This window comes from Miscanthus floridulus, chromosome 12 (assembly GCF_019320115.1).
Source record: "Miscanthus floridulus cultivar M001 chromosome 12, ASM1932011v1, whole genome shotgun sequence".
In the NCBI taxonomy this organism is placed as follows: domain Eukaryota; kingdom Viridiplantae; phylum Streptophyta; class Magnoliopsida; order Poales; family Poaceae; genus Miscanthus; species Miscanthus floridulus.
Window position 1 is genome coordinate 65,675,537 of NC_089591.1, and position 22,333 is coordinate 65,697,869.

Consider the following 22,333-nt stretch of genomic DNA (forward strand, 5'->3'; position numbering starts at 1 on the left):
GAGAGGGACATCCGTGCCGGCTGTCGCTAACACGCCGTGCGCGCTGGTCATTACAAATTGAAATTGCGTTTCACGGCACCCAGCTAGCGCTCCCGTAGTCCCGTGTTTGGTCATTTGGACGATGATATATTGACATGACATGTCTAATGCTACACGCTAGATGCGACAGGCGCGTTTGATAGGATGACAGAAAATGCAGTTTGGTGGATGTACCTTCTGTCAGCGGTTTTTGTTTTCTGTGTTTTCGTGATCGATATCAGAGTGATTTCACAGATAGAGATGTAGCTTTCTTGCGATTAAAAGAGTATGTCATCGCTTGCGCGGCATGACCTAGTCGTATGGTCGTAGAGTACGAGCGGGTTGACCTCGATGTGCATACGTGAATGCGAGCACTGGTATACTGGTATCCCTCGGTCCTGAAATGATGGGAGAGATTTTTAGTCGTACTTACTAAGTCAAAACCATACTAAATTTGATCAGGTTTATAGAGAAAACTATTGCCAACTACCACATCAATAGATAATTATGAAAATAAATTTCATAATACGTCTGATGAAGCTCAATTGATATCGTGAATATTACTGTTCTTTTCTACAAATTTAATCAAACTTAGAATGGTTTGAACAACTAAAAAATTCTTATATTTTTGGACAGTGGAGTACAAGTGTAAGCATAAAACTATAAATGAGACCAGAGAGCAATCACTCAACTTGCATTTACCAAGTGTAACGTGTCAAGAATCAAGATTACATGGGCTATACAAAATTACCACCTTTCAAAGAACTACATAGTACATACATTCACTCCCAACCTAAATATACAGAAACACCATTAGCATTGTATGATAATCAAGTCACGTGATTTCCTATTTTGATTGTAAATTTGAGATCCATTAATACATGCATCTCCAAGAATATGGCATGTCAGAACCGTAGTTCTCTTTAGTTCGCCAAAACCAATACAAGGGGCAATTTGATCAAATCAGCGTGTATATCTAAAAGGAGAACTCTCGGCTCTCAGCATCGTGTACGTCTCGGCTTGCAGATGCGTAAGGGGGCATATAACCACAGCACAAACAAGCAATAATTTCTGTCCTGGGTGGCTCAAAAAGCTGAACTGATTCCAGAAGATCCAAAACAAGGTGATGCACCTCTCATCACTACCATGAAACAAACAAATAGACACAATGATCCCACCAACGGTTTAAAAGGTGAGCTAATCCCCAAAGATAAAGGCAAACCTTAGTTCAGTCTTAAGATGTTCTTATCAAAAACAGAAGCTGCCCATATCTGTACTGATTTTCATAGAATGATACTCATTGTAGTTCAGATACCCCCAGAAACGGGAAAGGCCAAGCTCCCCATATTTCGAAGATTTCGAATGCAAAATATACAAATCTCTGATGTTGCCCTCAAACTTTGTTCTAATTACATCCACCTGCATTGAAAAGCATACAGTGACCAAAGGGCGCTAAAAAGCCTATTAGCAGATAATACTTGTGGCAAGGTGAGATTTGGAGGAAATGAAGATCCTCAAAACTACTGCTGCAGATAACAGTGAACAATCAACAAAACGGATCTTAGCAACTAAGAAAAATCAAACTGTTAAGTTTCACACAGAATGACAGAACAAAGGGATTCCATTGTCGACAACTATGACGAAACTGCCAGTTCTATGTCAGCATTTAAGGGCAGTGGCTTATTAACTAACAGGGATACTAACTGCAAGCCACTCTGAACATATATGACATCCTGGAGTTGAAAGGCTACACATATATATCACCATAGGGTTGGACGCTTTTCAATTTGCATGCTGGAGTTGAAAGGCTGAATCAAGGCAGAAATCAAACTACATTGCTTGTATGAAACTGAGAGAATACCTGAGAGAAGTTTATAAGGTATTGCAGATTACTTAGTTGATTTACTGATAAGTCACAAGTATCACCAAGACTCTGGAAGCATAATCGTAACTCCAAAGCCAGCTGCAGCATGCTTTTGATTATCGTGGCAACTTGTTTTGACTCATCAGATAAGAAACATCTGAAAAACATGTCATGATCAGTTACCAACGAACACAAATACGTCATGACAAGTTAAAAACAAACACATCAACCAATAAGATAACAATTGGCACGTTGTAAAGCATACTCCATCCAGTCCAATCCAGTATTATTAAGTCGTCCAACTAATTGTGATTAGTCGACAATTAGTCACCAGTCGGTTGGTGGGCACTGACTTGGTGCCGCAACTCGACTAGAGTGACTAGTTCACCAGTCATATGACTACTCGATGGCCAATCACGACTGGTAGCTCAATTTAGGCATGGACGACTTGACCTCAATGAGTTGGCCTTGGAATTTTAGCCCATTTAAGTTTGAGGACACAACCCAGTAGAGTTCTAGTGATATAATGTGATATTGTGCTCTGCATATGCAGTGCTATGCTAGATTGCTACTTGACTTGCTACTTTGCTAGTGCTACACTGCTACTTACTCTGGAATATTTAATCTATATTTGTGCTAGTCTTTGTGCCTCTGCCACCGACTAGTCGTTCTAGTGATCCGAGAAGTCGACCTAGTTGTCTAGTCAGTGCCAGGGTGTCTAGGCTTGACTTACCGACTTGAAAACACTCCAATCACAATTAGGGTGTGAATGTACTCTTAGAAACATGAGCGCATGGATGTGTGTTGTAAGGGTTCTTGCCCTATTTTCTTCTTAATACAAAGATACACAGCTCTCATGCTTGTTCGAGAAAAAAAAAGCACTTCAATCACAATAAGTGTCATTGTGGACATAGGCATATGGTCTCCGGGACAGAATTCTGGTCACGAATTATAGTTGCATATTTATAAGACCAAGTAGAGGTGCAATCTTGTGAAAATCTTCTTAGACGAATCTACTTTGTTTCTACATACCCAAATCTAATTACTCATGGAGATATCCACATCAAATCTAAATAGGATGATACGCACAGATAAGACAAACGAGAAAATGAGATAGAGAAAATAAGCTTCTTTTGACAAGTTAAACTCAATCTTTGAGTCTGGATATTCAATTAAGTACTCGTGTTTCCCATGCCATCTATAAATCTATTTATTACCCTAACTCATACATGAAAGAAGTAGGTCCATACTCCATATACTCACCTATGTAACCAACTGCAAAAATGACAAGCCAAATCTTTAACAGTCAGGCAATTTTATTACTCCCTCCGTTCCTTAATATAAGTCATATAGTTTTTAGCACCAATATTAACGCACGGCCTGAGGAAGGATGTGGGACCGAGGAAAAAAAGGAAAATCAGGCCATTTTCTCTCTCCCAATCAGATTGCTTCCTAAATCTAAGAGATTGGTTGAGGCATGTGCTATGTACGGTGAGAAGGTTTCCAAATTAATCAGCGTGGGAGCTGATACGTACCTATATTTTGGAATTTTCTTTAAAAATCTATATGGCTTATATTAAGGAACGGGGGAGTATAATTTATATTATGCTGATGGTAATAAATTACACCACTAAAGAGATAAAGCAGAAATAAATGCCAGTTTTGCACATTGCTGTTGTTCCCCTTCATTTGAACAAATGGTATACTTAAGTACATGGCCAGTATCACAAATTACAAATATTTTTTTAAGGTTTCACTCACATGTCAAGTGCATCAGTAATATAACACATATGCACATACTCCAGGTCCAGTATATCCCTCACCTAAGCAATAACAGAATATTAGTAGCCATAGTTCAATTCGTAAGTGATAAGTGTATTTAATGAACAGAAAAATTAAGAAAGGAAGCCTAACAAAGCATATTAATTCCTCTCAGGGTGAAGTTTTAAAAGAATAGTGATTGAAATACTATACCTGATTTTTAAGGGAATGTTGAAAACGGCGCCACGATATATCAGATAAATGGCAATGGAGATACTGCTGTAGTGTTGATAGAAAGTGATGAAGTTTATGCCTAAATAAAGTCATACAACAGAAAGAAAGACAAGCAGTTAGTGCCAGAAACTAAAATAAAGCCACATGACTGTTCATGATAGGTAAAAAATGCTATTCATGGGCACAGTACAAGAAATTAGAAACGAGCCAACAGGATGAGCAAGATCCAGTATGCTTTGTTGACTTGATAAAATTAGTTTACGCAATTGCAAATCAAATATTTATATCTACTACATATGCAACTGAATGGATAATTGCCTAATTGGATATGAACTTTATATCTACTTTACTATGATATGAACATGCCTATGTATATTGCATTCCCAAAGGAATTCCAGAAGCAAGATAAGATTCAACAATGTATCAAACAATTTAGGAAAAAGTATTTCATTCCTAACACTTCAGTGACAGCATAAAACTGATAACAGGAATATAAGGTTGGTGATTGGGTGCCAAAGTTTTAGAAAGATTCACAATGTAAGTACCTCACTTTCATTACAAAATTCAATTTCTTCAACACATCAGGTCTGCTATCGCTGGAGCAACTGATGAACTGTGTCAACTCCTGTGATAATGTAGCAAGAGAGTCATATATTCACTTACATACCAAAGAAGTGCCGCATTACCAAGATCTATAATGAGAACTAGAGCAAAAGAAACAGCTTGCTGTAGCTACTTGATAAGAAAATTTAGCTCAGGGTCAGTTAACAGTGGTACTTTCCATGAACACCGGGCAGTGGGCACTAACAAAATTGGTTCAATCCACAGGAAATAATAACAGAAGTCAAAGTTCTCATAGCATGTGATAGATAAGCCTAGTGCTAATACACTTGTATCTTACTTTTCCTACACTTTTACTTTCCTTGGCTTCCAAGCCTAGTGTTAGGAATATGCTCCGCATTCACTATAGTGGTTAGAATATGTTGTAGCAAATGGGAGCCCCCTTTGTCTATAAAGGGCAAGAGAGTGTCATTGTAAAAACAAGCTATTGCATTTCCATTCAATCCAAGCGGTCAAGGGCCAAGCTGCCCTCTGGTAGTTCTAGATCTGAATATGAGATCCAATCGGACCAATAATCTAGTATCAGAGCCGAGAGAGTTCTTGAGTGAGCGAGCACCATGTCCACCGCCAGCCAAATCGCGAGCGCGCGCCGCCGCGGGTGCTAGAGCCGACAATCGCGCGACGCGCCTTGCTGCCGCAGAGGCAGCGGCTGCGGCCCAGGCCTCGGTAGCCGTGGCCGCAGCGCTGCGCGCCGAGATGAAGCCGAAGCCAGCTAGAGGATCGCGTAGCCCGGTCGGGCGCCGCCGCCAGTCGCCGTCACCAGAGCGGCGGCGTGGTCGGCGCGGCCGCTCCCCCGGTGCTGCAGACGGTCTACCGCGACTCCGAAGCGGGAACGTCGTGGCTGATGCTCACCAAGTCGAACTACCACGAGTGGAGCCTGCTAATGAAGGTCAAGCTGCAGGCCCGACGGCTGTGGGAGGCGGTTCACATCGGCGGCGGCGACTACGACGACGATCGCCGGGCGCTGGAGGCGTTGTGCGCCGTCCTCCCCACCGAGCTCGGCACCTCCCTCGCCAACAAGGCTACGACAAAGCTAGTGTGGGAATCAATCGCCGCGGCACGCATCGGCGGAGATCGTGTGCGCCGAGCGACGTTGCAGCGCCTCCGAGGGGAGTGGGAAGGCCTCGCCTTTCAGCCTGGTGAGCAAGTCGAGGACTTTGCCCTTCGTCTTACCAATCTGATGGAGCAGATGGCGCACAACGGCGACACCGACCTCACGGAGGAGCACGCGGTGGAGAAATTCCTCCGCTGCATGACGAAGAGGTACGCGCAGATTGTCAATTCGATCGAGACGCTCCTCGACTTCGAGCAGCTCACCGTCGAGGACGTCACCCGGGAGGCTCAAGGCGGTGCAAGATCACGAGCAGGAGCTGGACTCCGAGCAGGGCGCCGCCGGAGGCAAGCTGTTGTACACAATGGAGCAGTGACGCGCCTTCAACAAGGAGGAAGGATCCAGCTCGTCCAGCTCCAAGGAGCGTCGCCGGCGTCCACGCGGCGGCAAGAAGGAGAAGGGACCCCGGGGCCAGGTCGGCGCTGATGGCGGCGCCGCTGGCGAGCGCAAGGCGACCCGGGATGACACCTGCAACAACTGTGGCAGGACTGGCCACTGGGCCAAGGAGTGCCGCCTTCCTCCACGCCGCGGTCGGCAGGCTCACGTCGCGCAAGCAGAGGAGCAGGATGCCACCCTATTCCTAGCGCATGGGTGCGTCAAGCTACAGCAAGACACAGGGGAGGGGGTGAAAGGTCCAAGCTTTCCCCTTTCCGGGTCGGCTGGCTCCGCCGAGCTCCACCTCAATGAACCGCGCGCCACGCCTTCCTCGGCAAAGGTGCCGCCGATGACAAGATCGACGGTTGGTACCTCGACACCGGTGCGACGCACCACATGACTGGTCGGCGCGAGCCGGACTCCGAGCAGGGCACCGCCGGAGGCAAGCTGCTGTACACAATGGAGCAGTGACGCGCCTTCAACAAGAAGGAGGAAGGATCCGGCTCGTCCAGCTCCAAGGAGCGTCGCCGGCGTCCACGCGGCGGCAAGGAGAAGGGACCTCGGGGCCAGGTCGGCTTTGATGGCGGCGCCGCTGGCGAGCGCAAGGCGACCCGGGATGACACCTGCAACAACTGTGGCAGGACTGGCCACTGGGCCAAGGAGTGCCGCCTTCCTCCACGCCGCGATGGGCAGGCTCACGTCGCGCAAGCAGAGGAGCAGGATGCCACCATGTTCCTAGCGCACGGGTGCATCGAGCTGCAGCAAGACACAGGGGAGGTGGCGAAAGGTCCAAGCTTTCCCCTTTCCGGGTCGGCTGGCTCCGCCGAGCTCCACCTCAATGAACCGCGCGCCCACGCCTTCCTCGGCAAAGGTGCCGCCAATGACAAGATCGACGGTTGGTACCTCGACCCCGGTGCGACGCACCACATGACTGGTTTGCGCGAGTTCTTCTCCGACCTGGACTCCGGCGTGAAGGGCTCCGTCAAGTTCGGTGACGCCTCCGCCGTCGAGATCAAGGGCATCGGCTCGGTCATCTTCAAGGCCAAGACAGGGGAGCACCGTCTTCTCACCGAGGTGTACTACATCCCGGCCTTGAAGAACTCCATCATCAGCGTCGGGCAGCTGGACGAGAACGGCTCGCGGGTGGAGATTGAGGACGGCGTGCTATGTATCTGGGATAGAGGCCGCCGTCTTCTCGCCAAGGTGAACCGGGGAAGCAACTGCCTTTATGTGCTCCATGTACAGGTGGTGCACCCCCTCTGCTTTGCCGCGCGCCGGGATGATGAGGCGTGGCACTGGCACGAGCGTTTCGGGCACCTTCATTTCGAAGCCCTGAAGCAGCTCGGCAAGTAGGAGATGGTCCGCGGCATGCCCTGCGTCGACCACGTCGAGCAGCTCTGCGACACCTGTGTGGTGACCAAGCTGAAGCGCCGGCCCTTCCCGCGTCAAGCCTCCTACCGCGCCACTGAGCAGCTCGAGCTAGTGCACGACGATTTCTGCGGTCCAGTGTCACCGGCCACTCCTGGAGCTCGACGCTACTTCCTACTGCTCGTCGACGACGCCACCCGCTATATGTGGGCCATGCTGCTCGATTCCAAGGCGGCAGCTGCAGACGCCATCAAGCGCCACCAAGCAGCCGCGGAGAAGGAGTGCGGCCGCAAGCTCCGGATGCTCCGCATGGACAACGGCGGTGAATTCACGGCAGCTGAGTTCGCGGCGTACTGCGCCGACGAGGGGATTTAGCGCCACTACTCCACACCCTACTCACCGCAGTAGAACGACGTGGTCGAGCGCCGCAATCAGACGGTGGTGGCAGCGGCGCGCGCGCTCCTCAAGCAGCGCGGTATGCCAGCGGTCTACTGGGGAGAGGTCGTGATGACTGCCATACACCTACTCAACCGCTCTCCGACCAGTGCGCTCGATGGCAAGACGCCGTATGAGGCCTGGCACGGGCGCAAGCCGGCAGTCAGCTACCTACAAGTCTTCGGCTGCCTCGCCTTCATCAAGGAGTTGAACCACGTCGGCAAGCTCGACAATCGCAACTCGCTGGGGGTCTTCATCGGCTACGCAGAAGGGGCTAAGGCCTACCGCATGCTCGATCCGACGACACGGCGCGTGCGTGTGGCGCGCGACGTTGTGTTCGATGAAGGACGCGGCTAGGCATGGCACAAGGCGGTGGATGACGAGTCGGCGACCACACTTCGCGACTTCACCGTCGAGTACGCGTGGGCTGGAGGTGCTGAGGAAGCACAAGGTGCATCTTCATCGACGTATGGGTCTTCATCACCAGCGTCGACCTCTTCACCAACTCCGCCTCGTTCGCCAAATCCGGGGGAGCTCGGCAGCCCATCGGCGGTGGTCGGCAGTCCATTGCTAGCAGCTTCGACCTCTCCAACACTGCAGCCGACCTCTCCGACCTCTACATAGCAGCCAATCTCTCCAGCGTACTAGCCGACCTCGGCGTCTTCTACCTAAAGATGGCAACAGGGAATTCCCCGTCGGAGGATAAGCCACCATCCCCGTCCCCGTGGGGGGGAATTTTCCCCGGCCCCGTCCCCATGAACAACCACGGGGAGCCTTCCTTCCCCATCCCCGATCCCCGGCGGGGATTTCGTCCCCGCGGGGATCCCCGTCCCCGATACAACAACATACACAGGCATAAATTTTGCAAGGTTGACAGATTCACACATGCATAAATCTAGCAGCAAGATTCATAGATTCATAAAAGATCACAGATTCATAAATCATGTGATACTCATTAGTCTAATCAATCTAGCAACATAGTCTTGCGTGTATATATACTTCGGGGCTAATGGGCCTTTTCTTACATGGGCCTTGCGCCCCTGGCTACTGCGATTCGATGGTGCTGCTTCACGGGGCGGGGATGCGGGGATCGGGGTCGGGGACCAGGGTACCATCCCCGTCCCCGCCATCCCCGATGGGGACAACAACTCTACCAATTCCATCCCCGTGGGGATCAATTCTCCACCATCCCCATCCCCTAATGGAAGAATTCCCCGCGGGGAATCGGGGATCGGGTCCCCGTTGCCATCTTTACTTCTACCTCGCCCGCTGCGACACCAGTGCATGTAGGGCAGCCTGAGGTCAAGTACGCCACGCCACTGGAGGACGATGAAGACCGCCTGGACGCCTACTACGACGATGAGCCTCTGTGATACCGCACCGTGGCAAGCATCCTCGGCGACCAGTCTTCACCGGACTAGCCCGAGAGGCTCTTCGCCCAGCTTCATCTGACGCACGCCGATGAGCCGACCACTTACGCTAAGGCGCAGGTTGATCCGGCGTGGCAGGCAGCGATGGAGCAAGAGCTCAAGTCCATCGAGCAGAACCACACCTGGGAGCTGGTGCCACTGCCTGACGGCCACCGCCCTATCACCCTGAAGTGGGTGTTCAAGCTCAAGAAGGACGAGCTGGGCCGGACATCGCGTTCGCCGTCGGGTACATGAGCTGGTTCATGGAGCGGCCGACAATAGAGCATCTGCAGGCCGTCAAGTGAATCCTGCGCTACGTGGCGGGCACCCTCAACTACGGTCTTCACTACGAAAGGGCCCCCGACATGGCGCGGTTCGTCGGCTACTGCGACTGCGACCTCGCCGGCGATGTGGATACCAGCAAGAGCACAACTGGGACGATGTTCTTCCTTGGTGATTGCTTGGTTAGCTGGCGGTCCCTCAAGCAGAAGGAGGTGGCCCTCTCAAGCTGTGAAGCAGAGTACATCGCCACCACCACTGCCGCAACACAGGCGCTATGGCTGTCAAGGATGCTGGCAGAGCTCCTTGGCAGGAAGGTGGATGTGGTTGAGCTGAAGGTGGACAGCAAGTCTACTCTAGCTCTGGCCAAGAACCCTGTCTTACATGAAAGAAGCAAGCACATCCGCATCAAGTACCACTTCATCAGAGATTGCTTAGAGGATGGGTGCATCAAGGCCAGCCACATTGCCACTACTAATCAGCCGGCTGACATTCTCACCAAGTCGCTAGGAAAGTCCAAGTTCCAGGAGATGAGGGAGAGGATTGGGCAGCAGCAGATCACCTCCAGTGCTCGGCACAAGGCTTAAGGGGAGAATGATAGATAAGCCTAGTGCTAAAGCACTTGTATCTTATTTTTCCTGCACTTTTACTTTCCTTGGCTTCCAAGCCTAGTGTTAGGAATATGCTCAGCATCCACTTTAGTGGTTAGAATATGTTGTAGCAACTGGGAGTCCCCTTTATCTATAAAGGGCAAGGGAGTGTGTTACGGCGAGCTTTGGATCTCAGGAAGTATGGAGGGGATTGACGGGGATGAGGCTTGAGGTCTCGGCAACGGGCTGGAGGAGCCGTGGCGCGAGAACCGCGGGGACAGGGAGAGAACGCCGGGAACAGGTTGCGAGACACAGGTGCTGGGCGCCCAAGGGAGACGCAAGTCTCAATCCCAGCCTCCTCTTTCCTTAATTCTCTGTCTATGCCATATAGGCTTTCTTGTTACAAAGATAGAAACAAATTCCTAATTTCTCTCCCGATCTAACAACTCTCGCTGAAGGGGAAAACCGGCCTGGGGCGCGGTGACCGCGTCCAGCGCGCCTCGCGCGTCCCCCCCCCCCCCCCCCCCCCTCTCTCAGCCACTATTCCTCCTCTTTCTCTGGTAGGTCCGGCCCACCATAACATCTCTCCCCTCCTCGGGGAACAGCTCGTCCTCGAGCTGAAAGTCGGGTGCGCCACTTTGAATTCTGCAGCATGCTCCCAGGTAGCTTCCGACGCCGGCATGTCAGCCCACTGCACCAGAACGTGCCACTCCCCGCAGCGCAGGCTGGAACGCAGCACACGTTCTGGGCGCAAGAGCGGACGCCCGTGGCACAACGGCGGCAGCGCCGGAACGTCTGGTGGGGGATCACCACGGAATGGCTTGAACACCCCCACGTGGAAGACGTCATGAATCCGGGCGCCCTCGGGTAGGCGCAGCCGATAAGCCACCTTGTTGATCTGCTGAACGACTTGGTACGGACCAGCAAACTTCGGCCCCAACTTGCCCCGGCCCCCAGGAACCAGCGCCTTCGTCGGGGGATGAAGAAGCCGGAGCCACACCCAATCGCCAATAGAGAATGTGAGCTCGCGGTGCTTGGCGTCGTAGGCACGGCGGGCATGCTCTTGAGCTTGAAGGAGGCGTGCGCGAACTTCTGCCAGGAACTCATCGCGGTCAGCCAGCATGGCATCCACGGCCGCCGTGTGCGCCTGTCCTTGCGTGTATGGCAGCAAGTCGGGCGGAGGCCGCCCATAGACGACGGTGAATGGCGTCGTGCGAAGCGCCGAATGGAAGGCCGTGTTGTAGCAGAACTTGGCCCATGGAAGCCAATCCAGCCAATCCCGGAGGCGGTCGCCGGTGAGACAACGCAAGTACATGCCGATTGTCTTGTTGATGGCCTCGGACTGGCCATCCGTCTGGGGATGGAAGGCCGTGCTGAGGCGCAGCTGGACACCCGCCTGGCGAAAGAGATCACGCCAGACACGACCGGTGAAGACGGGGTCGCGGTCGCTGACGATGGAGTCGGGAAAGCCATGCAGCCGAACGATGTCGTGGAAGAAGGCGCGGGCCACCGAAGCCGCCGTGTACGGGTGCCCCAGGGCGATGAAGTAGGCGTACTTCGAAAACCTGTCCACGACGGTGAGGATCACGCTTTTACCGTGAACTTTGGGCAGCGCCTCGATGAAGTCGATGGAGATGTCCGCCCACACCCGGGACGGCACCGGCAGAGGCTGAAGAAGGCCGGCCGGATGGAGAGCCTCGGTCTTGTTGCGCTGGCACGTCGCGCAAGCCCGCACAAAATCGCGAACGACGCGCCGGTCGTGCTCCACATAGAACTCGGCGCGAAGGCGCCGAAGTGTTTTCTGGATGCCTTCATGTGCCCCGGTGTGCGCGAGCTGAAGCACGTCGTCGAGCACCTGGGACGCAGCGGGGACGAACACACGACCGTGATGGAGGAGGAGGCCCTCGTGCACCCGCCAGGCCTCACCATGGGCGCCCGCCATGACGGCGTCGCGACGGGCGCGCAGTTCAGCGGAGGCCTCTAGCTCGCTGCGCAGATCAGCGAAGAGGTGGAACGCAGGGGCAGACAGCGCTGCGAGAGAGGCCGCTGGGCCTGGGAGCGCCGCCAGCAGTGGTGTCTCGCCGTCCCGCCGGGACAGTGCGTCGGCGACGACGTTGAGGCGGCCTTGGCGATATTCCACCCTGAAATCATAGCCGAACAGCTTGCTCACCCAATGGTTTTGCGGGATCGTCGAGAGTCGTTGATCAAGGAGGAACTTCAGGGCATAGTGGTCGGTGCGGACGATGAACGCGCGCCCCCACAGGTAGGGTCGCCAATGGCGGACCGCCTGCACCAACCCGATGAGCTCCCGTTCATAGGCTGCGGACTTTAGGTGACGCGCGGCGAACGGCCTGCTGAAGAAGGCGATCGGGCCGGCGTCTTGGTGCAGGACCGTGCCGAACCCCGAGCCAGAGGCGTCGCAGTCGACGATGAAGTCGCGGCTGAAATCCGGCAGGTGCAGCACGGGCGCTGTAGATAGCGCCGTCTTCAACGCAGCAAAGGCTGTGGACGCCGCCTCTGTCCACTGGAAGTTGTTCTTGCGCAGCAGCTGCGTCAGGGGGGCGGCGATGGTCCCATAGTCGCGGATGAAGCGCCGGTAATACCCAGCGAGACCCAAGAAGCCGCGCAGCCCCCTGGCTGCCCTTGGCTGCGGCCACGCCTGGACCACGCTCACCTTGGCGGTGTCCATGGCGACGCCCTCCCCGGAGATGACGTGACCGAGGTAATGCACCGACGGTTCAGCGAAAGCACACTTGGAGCGCTTGATGTGGAGGCGGTGCTCGCGGAGGACGTCGAGAACGGCGCGAAGCTGCTGCAAGTGTGCTGTCCAGGTAGTACTGTACACCAGTATATCATCAAAAAAAACAAGGACGCACCGGCGCAGGAACGGCTTGAGGACGAAGTTCATGAGCGCCTGGAACGTGGACGGCGCATTTGAGAGCCCGAAGGGCATGACGAGGAACTCGAAATAGCCCTGATGTGTCCGGAACGCCGTCTTGGCTACGTCATCAGGATGCACGCGAACCTGATGGTGGCCGGACCGGAGATCTAGCTTGGTGAAGAATTTGGCGCCGTGCAATTCATCGAGGAGCTCCTCCACCACTGGGATGGGGAACTTATCCTTCACCGTCGCTGCGTTCAGCGCCCTGTAGTCCACGCAGAACCTCCAGGAGGCGTCTGCCTTTTTGACAAGGAGTACAGGCGCTGAAAATGGAGAGGTGCTGGGGCGGATGACTCCCTGCTGCAGCATTTCTTCACACTGCCGTTCCAGCTCGTCTTTTTGTAGCTGGGGGTAGCGGTAGGGCCGAACGGCGACAGGCTCGGTGGCCGGTTTGAGGTGGATCCGGAGATCACAGGGCCTCGCCGGCGGCAAGCCCGTAGGTGCTGCGAAGACGTCGTCGTAAGCGTCAAGGAGGCGTTCCAGCAAGGCCCCCTCGGTGCCCTTGGCGGAGTAGAGACGACCAGCATGGAGGCGTCCTGTGAACTGGCCGGGCGCGCCCAAGGCACCGATGCCCCGCCAAAGGACCCCGGCGTCCCTGACGGTTGAAAGCCATGCAGAGGGTGTCGAAGTCCCACAGTACAGGACCGAGAGTCCGCAGCCAGGATATGCCAAGCACCATGTCGTAGCACTCCAGCGGAATCGAGTAGCAGTCGACCTTGAACGTCTCCGCCCCGATGCGCACGCCCACGGCCGAGGCGAGGCCGCGGCAGGTCACGCGATCGCCGTTCGCGACGACCACGTGCGCGCCCGCACTGTCGCTGAAGGGGAGGCCGACGCGCCTCGCTGCCCCGGTGCTGATGAAGTTGTGCGTGGACCCGGAGTCGAGCAGGGCCGTGAGCTCGTGGCAGCCCAGATGAACGCGGAGCTGCATCGTCTCCTCCGTGCGGATGCCGGTGATCGCGAAGAGGGAGATCATGGGGGCCTCAGGGTCGAACGGCGGGTTCTCAGTGATGTCCGCCGCTGGTGTTGGGTCGTCCTCGGCGGGCTCTTCGACCGTGTAATCCGCCACCTCCAAGAAGAAGAGGCGCGCACACTTGTGCCCCCGGACGTACGGCTCGTCGCAGTTATAGCACAGCCCCTGCTTGCGGCGAAGGGCCATGTCCTCCGGTGACAGGCGCTTGAACGGGCGCGCTGCTGGAGCGTTCGGCCCACTGGACGTCGCAGCGCCTGTTGGCGGGGTTGGGGCCGGCAGGGCAGGCTGTGGGCGGCGCGGTGGGCGCGCAGCGGGCGCCGGTAGGGCCAGCAGCGCGGCTGTGTTGCGCCGCTCGTACGCCCGCGCCAGTCGCATGGCTCGCTGCAGGTCTTGAGGCTCCTGGAGTTCCACTTCGACGCGGATCTGTTCCGGCAGTCCCCCGGTGAAAAGCTGGGCCTTCTGGAGCGCCGTCAGGGCGCCCGCGTGCGCTGCACGGGCCTGGAAGGCTTCCATGTAAGCGTCTACCGTGGAGGTAAACGGCAGCCGAGCGAGGTCCGCTAGGTGGTTGGAGCTGAGCGGCGGACCGAAGCGCTGTTGGCACAGCCGTTTGAAATCATCCCACGACGGGCGGCCCGTGTCCCCCTCAAGATCGAGGTACCACTGGCGCGCCGTGCCTTGCAAGTGGTAGGACGCGAACCACACCCGATCCGTGGCGCGAGTCTGGTACCCCCTGGAAGAATTGTTCGCAGGTGTTCAGCCATCCGAGCGGGTCCTCCTTGCCCTCATAAGTGGGGAGGGACAGCTTGGGAAAGCGCGGACCGTGGCCACCGGCCGGCTGTTCTTGGACGTGCAGGAGCGGCGGAGGCAGGTGCGTGGAGGTGGGGTTTGGCGCCCTCGGCCCGTTCATGATGGACGAGAGGGACGGGATAGGCGATGGTGAGTGTGGGAAGCTGATCTGTGTGATGGGGACAGCGGTGGATGGGGGTGGTGGTGATGGCAGTTGTGGCTGCGGGCGCTGCGGCTGGAAGGGGGTGTGGAATGGCGGCGTGGTTCCGAGCTCGGAGATCACCGGCTCCGTTGCTGGCAGGGGGGGAATGCCGCCATACCCCGGCATGCCGTACAGCGGTAAGGGCGCTGAAGGAGCGGGGCTGCGATCCTCCAGGGCCGTCACGCGCAAGGCCAGGGCGCCGAGCTGATGTTGCATCCCGTAGATGGCAGCCGTGAGTTGGTTGAAGGCCTCCTGCGGTGTTTGGGGATAGGCCGGCGGCTGGGAGTCTGCCATCGGGAGGGTGGGGATGATCGGCTGGGGGCTGGTGGTGACGGCGATCAGCTGGGGGCTGGTGGTGATGGCGAGCGGCTGGGTGGTGAGCGGTGGGGCGGTGGTGAACGCGGTGGCGGCGGCATCAGTGGTGGTGGGCAGGGTGGGAGAAGATGAAGCCATGGTCTCTGATACCAGGTTGTTACGGCGAGCTTTGGATCTCAGGAAGTATGGAGGGGATTGACGGGGATGAGGCTTGAGGTCTCGGCGACGGGCTGGAGGAGCCGTGGCGCGAGAACCGCGGGGACAGGGAGAGAACGCCGGGAACAGGTTGCGAGACACAGGTGCTGGGCGCCCAAGGGAGACGCAAGTCTCAATCCCAGCCTCCTCTTTCCTTAATTCTCTGTCTATGCCATATAGGCTTTCTTGTTACAAAGATAGAAACAAATTCCTAATTTCTCTCCCGATCTAACAACTCTCGCTGAAGGGGAAAACCGGCCTGGGGCGCGGTGACCGCGCCCAGCGCGCCTCGCGCGTCCCCCCCCCCCCCCCCCCCCTTCTCTCAGCCACTATTCCTCCTCTTTCTCTGGTAGGTCTGGCCCACCATAACAGAGTGTCATTGTAAAAACAAGCTATTGCATTTCCATTCAATCCAAGCGGCCAAGGGCCAAGCTACCCTCTGGTGGTTCCGGGGCAACAGCATGTACATCTAAATGAATGAAATGTTGTGGATGAAACATCAATGGAGAAAAGATACCTTTAGAAATCTCCATACTTCAGTCAGTGAAAACACTGCAAACCTGACTTGAAGAAGATAACAGAATATTTCAGCATATATTTTAAGTGTGTCTTCTGTAATGACAATATTCACTGGCCATTCAGCTTTATAACCCAACAAGATATCATCCAGCAAATCAAGACCTGGCAGTAAAGAATCAGGCAGTTAACAATCTGAGAAATAGAACTTTAGTAAACAAACTGCAGATAAGAGACATCTCAGATGAAATTATTACCACATGCAGAGGCATCAAAAGAATCAACGGGTGGCTCCCTCATGTATATAAACAATCTTTCCTTATAAGGATCAGAATCACAAGAAGATCTCTGCAAAGCCAAGTCCATAAGCCCTTGGATCTCCGATCTTTTCTGCTCAGATTTAACAAATGACCATTTCTGCATGGGGGGAGTTCAAATTTGAGAAGACTTGTACAGATTAACAAAAACACATGACCTATGGCTAAAATACTAAGGTTAGACAAACATTACCTTATGATAAATTGAAGCAATAAAGGAATCTGCCCAGTCAGCTATTTCCATGAAATGGTACCGCCGCAGAGCTAGCAGATGTGCACAAAGATCAAAACCTTCCTCAAGCAACTTCATCGTGAAGCTGCTAACATATTTATACCTTTTAAAGTTAAGGAACAAAGGGTACAATTGGAAGAAAACTTAGATGCATTTTGAGTGGTTAATGATTAGGATAAAAAATCACTGACAATATTTTCAGAAAAATAATAAAACTATAGTATCATTTATCAAGAGCCTGATATGTAAAGTTCTCATTAACAGAAGCAGTCGACCAATGGTAAAACAGAAGGTATATATACTACTTACTTAATAAATGACAACTGGGACAAATTAGACAGAGCAATTAGAGATAATAAATCAAAACTTAGTGTTCAAGAAAATTGAGTATCTGATGTTCTGCATCGCTCTTTAAAGCTCACACACTAACAAAACTTGGAACTATCTGCACTACAAATGCCTGAAGAACAGAACTGAAGAAAAAGTTCCAGGTCTCCTTAAAGGCTTAAAGACAACTCCATAACAAATACAGTAGCACAGATGCCAAAACTCTAAGCCAATAAACCTTTTCCAATATAGTAGAATGACTGAGAGGATGAAACATAACAATTGATCATGAAAACACCCAAAGCTATAAATGATTTATTGATTAGGAAAGCTAAAAGGATACTGAAGCAAAACTTCTTGCATAATGCACTTGTCGATAACTATATCAAGGGGCATATCAAACTGTGAACTAAAGTCCACAGCTGGTTTTTCTTTTGATTTATCATTATATAATAATGATCTCTCCCAGAATGCCCCACCAGAAGCATTTTTCTGGAGACTGTCTCTTGTTGACATTTCTCCTGAGGAACTAAGGGATGCCTGACTTCTTGTATGAGCTTGAAGAAGCTTGGTAGAACAATCAGGCTGTTCATAAGGCTGAGTACTAGGATGTACAACTGTTGCTGCTCCATTTACAGACTCATCAAGGCAGGATGGGCTCCTTGCACAATATACTTCACATGGATCCATGACTGACTCAAAATCAAAGCTGGCAAGTGATTGGTTCTTGCTTTTCTGTTGCACATCACTCTCCATACGGTAACAAGCTGCATTCTTCAGTATGGGGTTCAAACTGAGATTGTAAGGAATACTGGTATTCCATGGCTGATTTATATTACCAAACTTCCCATTGTTTTTACTGTTTGATAGTTTAGTAGGCCCTGATTCAGAATGTAATGGATAAACTGCATTACCATGTGATACTTTCTCTACTGACCTTTTATGATCAGTATATAAGAACTCCCCAACTGAATCAATGTTTTCAGATGAGGAACTGGTTCTCTTCATAAACCTGTGAAACGGGGAAAACTGACTATACTGATAATCCAGTTCTAAACCATCAGGCAATGCAGTATGCTTAGTATTCTGTGAGTGCACAGGAACATGTTGGCAACTCAAGCTTTCATCTTTCTCACACTCATCAATAGGGATTGCACAACTTATTCCGTGGTGAACCGAACTGGCTTGGGAAGAAAGCAGCTTCCTGGTTACCAAGGAGCATTTTGCTTCATCTGTGCTTGTACAGTATAATGAGAACATGGAACTAGACAAATTTTCACAAGCTGTAGAACTCTCAACTTCTGTGTCATCCATAGAGGTATAAGAAGAGCACTCTGAAGATTCCAAGGGATCCTCTTTATCTGAAGATTCTTCGGAATTCAAAGAAAGCATCATGATCTTTTTCATCTGCAGCCCTAACATAAGAAGAAGAAGAAATCAGATTATAACAAGGGATTGACTTGCAGCATCCATTGTGTGCATATTGGCATGAGTATACAACATGTGCTATGTATATAGAACGACCGAAATATGAATTTGGGGGGGGGGGGGGGGGGTCCTGTGAAATCTGTGCACTACAAATAAATCCACAAACAGAGGCATACATATTGCAAGGTAGTGCAGCGTCGCTGTCCCCATAGAACAGCTCAGCATCTGAAACTGATGTATCCAGAAGGTCCGTCCTTTTATGTAGGAAGTTTGATGCAGTATCGAAAGGAATCACCTGAAAGCATATTTGCAAACAGAAGCAAATGAACACAACCCCCAACATAGAATCAGCATGACTTTGGGAAAGCAAGTATTCTTGCTTCTGTTAGAGCAAAAATCAGAGAAGTAGATGTTGGAGATAAAAAGCAGAGTGTAATTCAGTTAATGTGACTAGACCTCAACATTAGAGAAAAAATGTTGGAGCTTCTCCATCATCGACTTGTACATAGCATTCCTTTTGCATGTTACTGCCTCCACGCTGCTTTTTGAGAACGTAAATGAATTCATTGAAGACTCAATTGGTGTATCAAACCACGGGAGAACCCCCTCCATATGAATGATATTACGAGAGGGATAAGCATCCCCTCCAATAGCAGACAGATTGCACGACTTTAGAAGGTTCATGAGCACTTGAAGCTGCTGCCCAGTACGCAAAAGAGGATGGCATATCTCCTTTAGAAAACATGGAGCAGATACATGATTTCTTCCCTGCTGACAGCCGAGCATGATAAAATGACCTTAGACATAATTCAAAATGAGTATAAAGGGCGTACCCAGTGCAGAGAGCTCCCGCTCTGTGTGGGGTCTGGGGAAGGGTGCCAGTGGCAAGCCTTACCCTCGCCTGTGCAATGCGAGGAGACCGCACCTCGAACCCGGGACCTTCCGGTCACAGGCGGTAAGACTCTACCGCTTGCACCAGGCCCGCCCTTCACATAATTCAAAACGAGTATACTAAATTAAATAACTCTGCTGGGTTTCAACTCTAGCCTACCCCAACTTGTTTGGGACTTAAAGGCTTTGTTGTTGTCGTTGTTGTTGTTGTTGTTGATACTAAATTAAATAAGAGTAATTATGGACTGGTTTGCACAGAACCCCATTGGTAATATATTTCGATTTCTGATGTAACAATATATTCTATTAACAGAGGAAAAAATTAAGTATAGATTTTTATACTTGAAGCTTCACCCAACAAATTAACATTTTACCTTTAAGGGGAAGAGGGTAAACTCATCTGTTGCGTCAGAAGAGACTCCTTGAGCACCCTTATTTTCAGTTTGTGTAATGAGAAATTCCTCATATGGGTCATCAACAGAAGCTCGGTAAATCCATGACTTAATGAAGTTAAAGTATGGCTCACAGGAACGAATGAAAAGATACTTCAGAAGACCATAGTGAACTGGATCAGCATCCTAAAATTCAGGTGAAACAAAATGAGGAAAAAATTCATTCAGCATCTTACCTAGTATGTTATATGTACAAGATGAACAATACATATCACAATAAGATCTTTGTGGCAAAGAAGGGGAAATTTGTGGCCATCAAGTACACACAAAAAAGCACTCAATTTGGTGGAAACCAACTAAGCAATTGCATATTCGTAGGAAGGCATGATAACATCAGACACACAACTATAGAGAACCCAACAAAAAAGTATGATCTTGGGGAGGAGTGTCACACCCAAGGAAGGAGATGTATTATGCTAGCACTATCAAATCTAGTTTCATTATAATGACAACAAATTGAGGAGCTATCTAAACAAGCATCGAACATCTTGCCTTGCTTATTATAAATGAAAGAGGTAGCTACTAATATATTTGCCAACCATCACAAAAAGATAAGAGACTTCAGAGTAATAAAAGTAGGCACTCAATAGATTCCCTTTGAAAATCCCTGCTCCACTTTGGGCATATGTAATAGGAGCTTGAGTGCACTTCAGAGTAAGAAAAACTCAGGACAATCAGGTCTACCTAACAATATGGTTACATTTTTAGAACACAAGACGTCTAGTAACTGAACCTACATACATACAGTATGAATACTTGGGAAAGATATATTAATTAACACGTGTAGATCTAAGACATTATTACAAATATATGTGAATACAAGACATTAGGAAGTGCATAACTCATACAGTAGCGCAGAGCTAGTAATTTCCTTTAGAAGCTAGATGATTAGATAAATAAAGTGTTCAAAACCTAAATCGTAAGATGATGTCTTACACGAATATGGACATACAAATAGGAAAGCAAATCGGTGCCCCGTGGGAAATTCTCAAACTCCACATTTGCATCAGTATTCAAACCCTCCTGGCACAATGTAACACCTGCAAACTTAGGGAAACAAATATTTCCAAGGGATTTAACATGCCTTCTTAACTCCTCAGTGTGTAGATAAATTTCCAGAAGAGTGACTTCTGAAGTGGAATTACAACTCATTCCATCTGAAATCTTGGAAGGTATGCCAGACTGGCCCGCTGAACGCCTAATCCTAATTGATGCTGGTAAAGTATTCAAGGAACAGAAATAGCCTTCGAGGACCTTATTAACTGCTGCTGCAAATGCTTGGTTTACTAGACTGTAAGGCCGATGCTGCTCAATGTCTTTATCATCAGAATCATCCTGTCCGTGAACTTCTCTACTTGCACAATTCATTTCTCGACTTTGGAAAAGGTAAAAGTGCACAAACTTGTGAAGGAAGAAGACCGCAAGACCCGTAGAGCGTAAAGATTTGAGAATACTCCCCACGGATGTGGTGCTCGAGGAACGAAACCACACATTTGTGACACGGTTAGAAGTCCTGTCAGCCGGATTTGAGGAGAACAGCGCTGAAAGCTCCTCAATCTCATCTAACGATGATTTGACACCATACAGCGCATGCAAGGCCAGATGAACCAAAGCATCATCCTGCACAACAGAGATGATCCTCACACTTATCAGCAGCCTAATATGAAATATATTGGTACTCATACATGAAACCATAACATAACTGATCCCCACCAAAAAAAAAAAGGCACAAATACAGAGTTTCAGATAAGAAAAGCTAAAATGTTCAATGCAGCATAGTATTTCCTGGAACAAAGTTCCCCAAGCTATCTGTTTACCCATACTCTCGCTGAATTTTCAAAATTACAACCAATCAAAGTAGGTGAGAGGTAGATTTCACTCACAGTAACCGATGCGAGCTCGTAGATCGGCTGCAGGCGACGGGCTCCGAAGTCTGAGACGCGAGCGGCGCCGCTCTCAGGGACGACCGACTCCCAGGTTCCCGGCGGCGTCCAGGGCCCGTCTACACGCAGGGTGGAGAGCAGCGTCGAGAGGCTGGAGGCGGCCGCCTCCATCTCGGGAGGGCCTAGCTAGGGTTTATTGCCCTCCCGCGTGATTTGGTGCAGCACACATCCAACGTTCCGAGCGCAGAACGAAGGTTGGGGGAGCAAAGGAGACGAAGATAGGGGTGGCCGTGCACTGGTGGTGGCATGCGCCGGCGAGGTGCGCCGGCGAGGGAGCGGACGGTTGGTGAAGTGGTGAGAAAGAGGCCTGCGAGAACTGGGAAATGAATTTCGAACGGAGCGAGCCCACCGACCGTTCGCGGGTTCGTTTCGGCGCAGTTGAGTGCGGCCCAGATCGTTCAGAGGCCCGCGTCAACTTGGCCTATGAATTTGAGCCGCGTCGGCACGTCGGCGCGTCCGCAGGACCGCAGGCGAAGGGAAGGACGACCGAACTGGCAGGGACAGGGGCGTCGGGCGGCGGCGGACCGACGGAGGGCAGCAGGGGCGGCGGCGGACAGGCGAACGGCACGGTGCCCGTGCGGCGTGCGCGGTGCGCCCCGTGAGGTCGTGCGGCTGCGGCAGGGGAGTGGGAAGAGGAGACAGGAGAGGAGTCAATCGCTTAGGTTTTTTTTTTAAGGCTTTTATGTGTATGTCATTAAAAAAGTTTGTAATTATATTCAAGTCATTAAAAAAATGACCGCACACGAGTGT

At 51.3% G+C, this 22,333-nt stretch overlaps 1 pseudogene; it reads right to left on the reverse strand.

The window, feature by feature from the left end:
* Positions 1–685: 685 nt before the first annotated feature.
* On the reverse strand, positions 686–22,058 carry LOC136497036 (uncharacterized; annotated as a pseudogene).
* Positions 22,059–22,333: the final 275 nt, after the last annotated feature.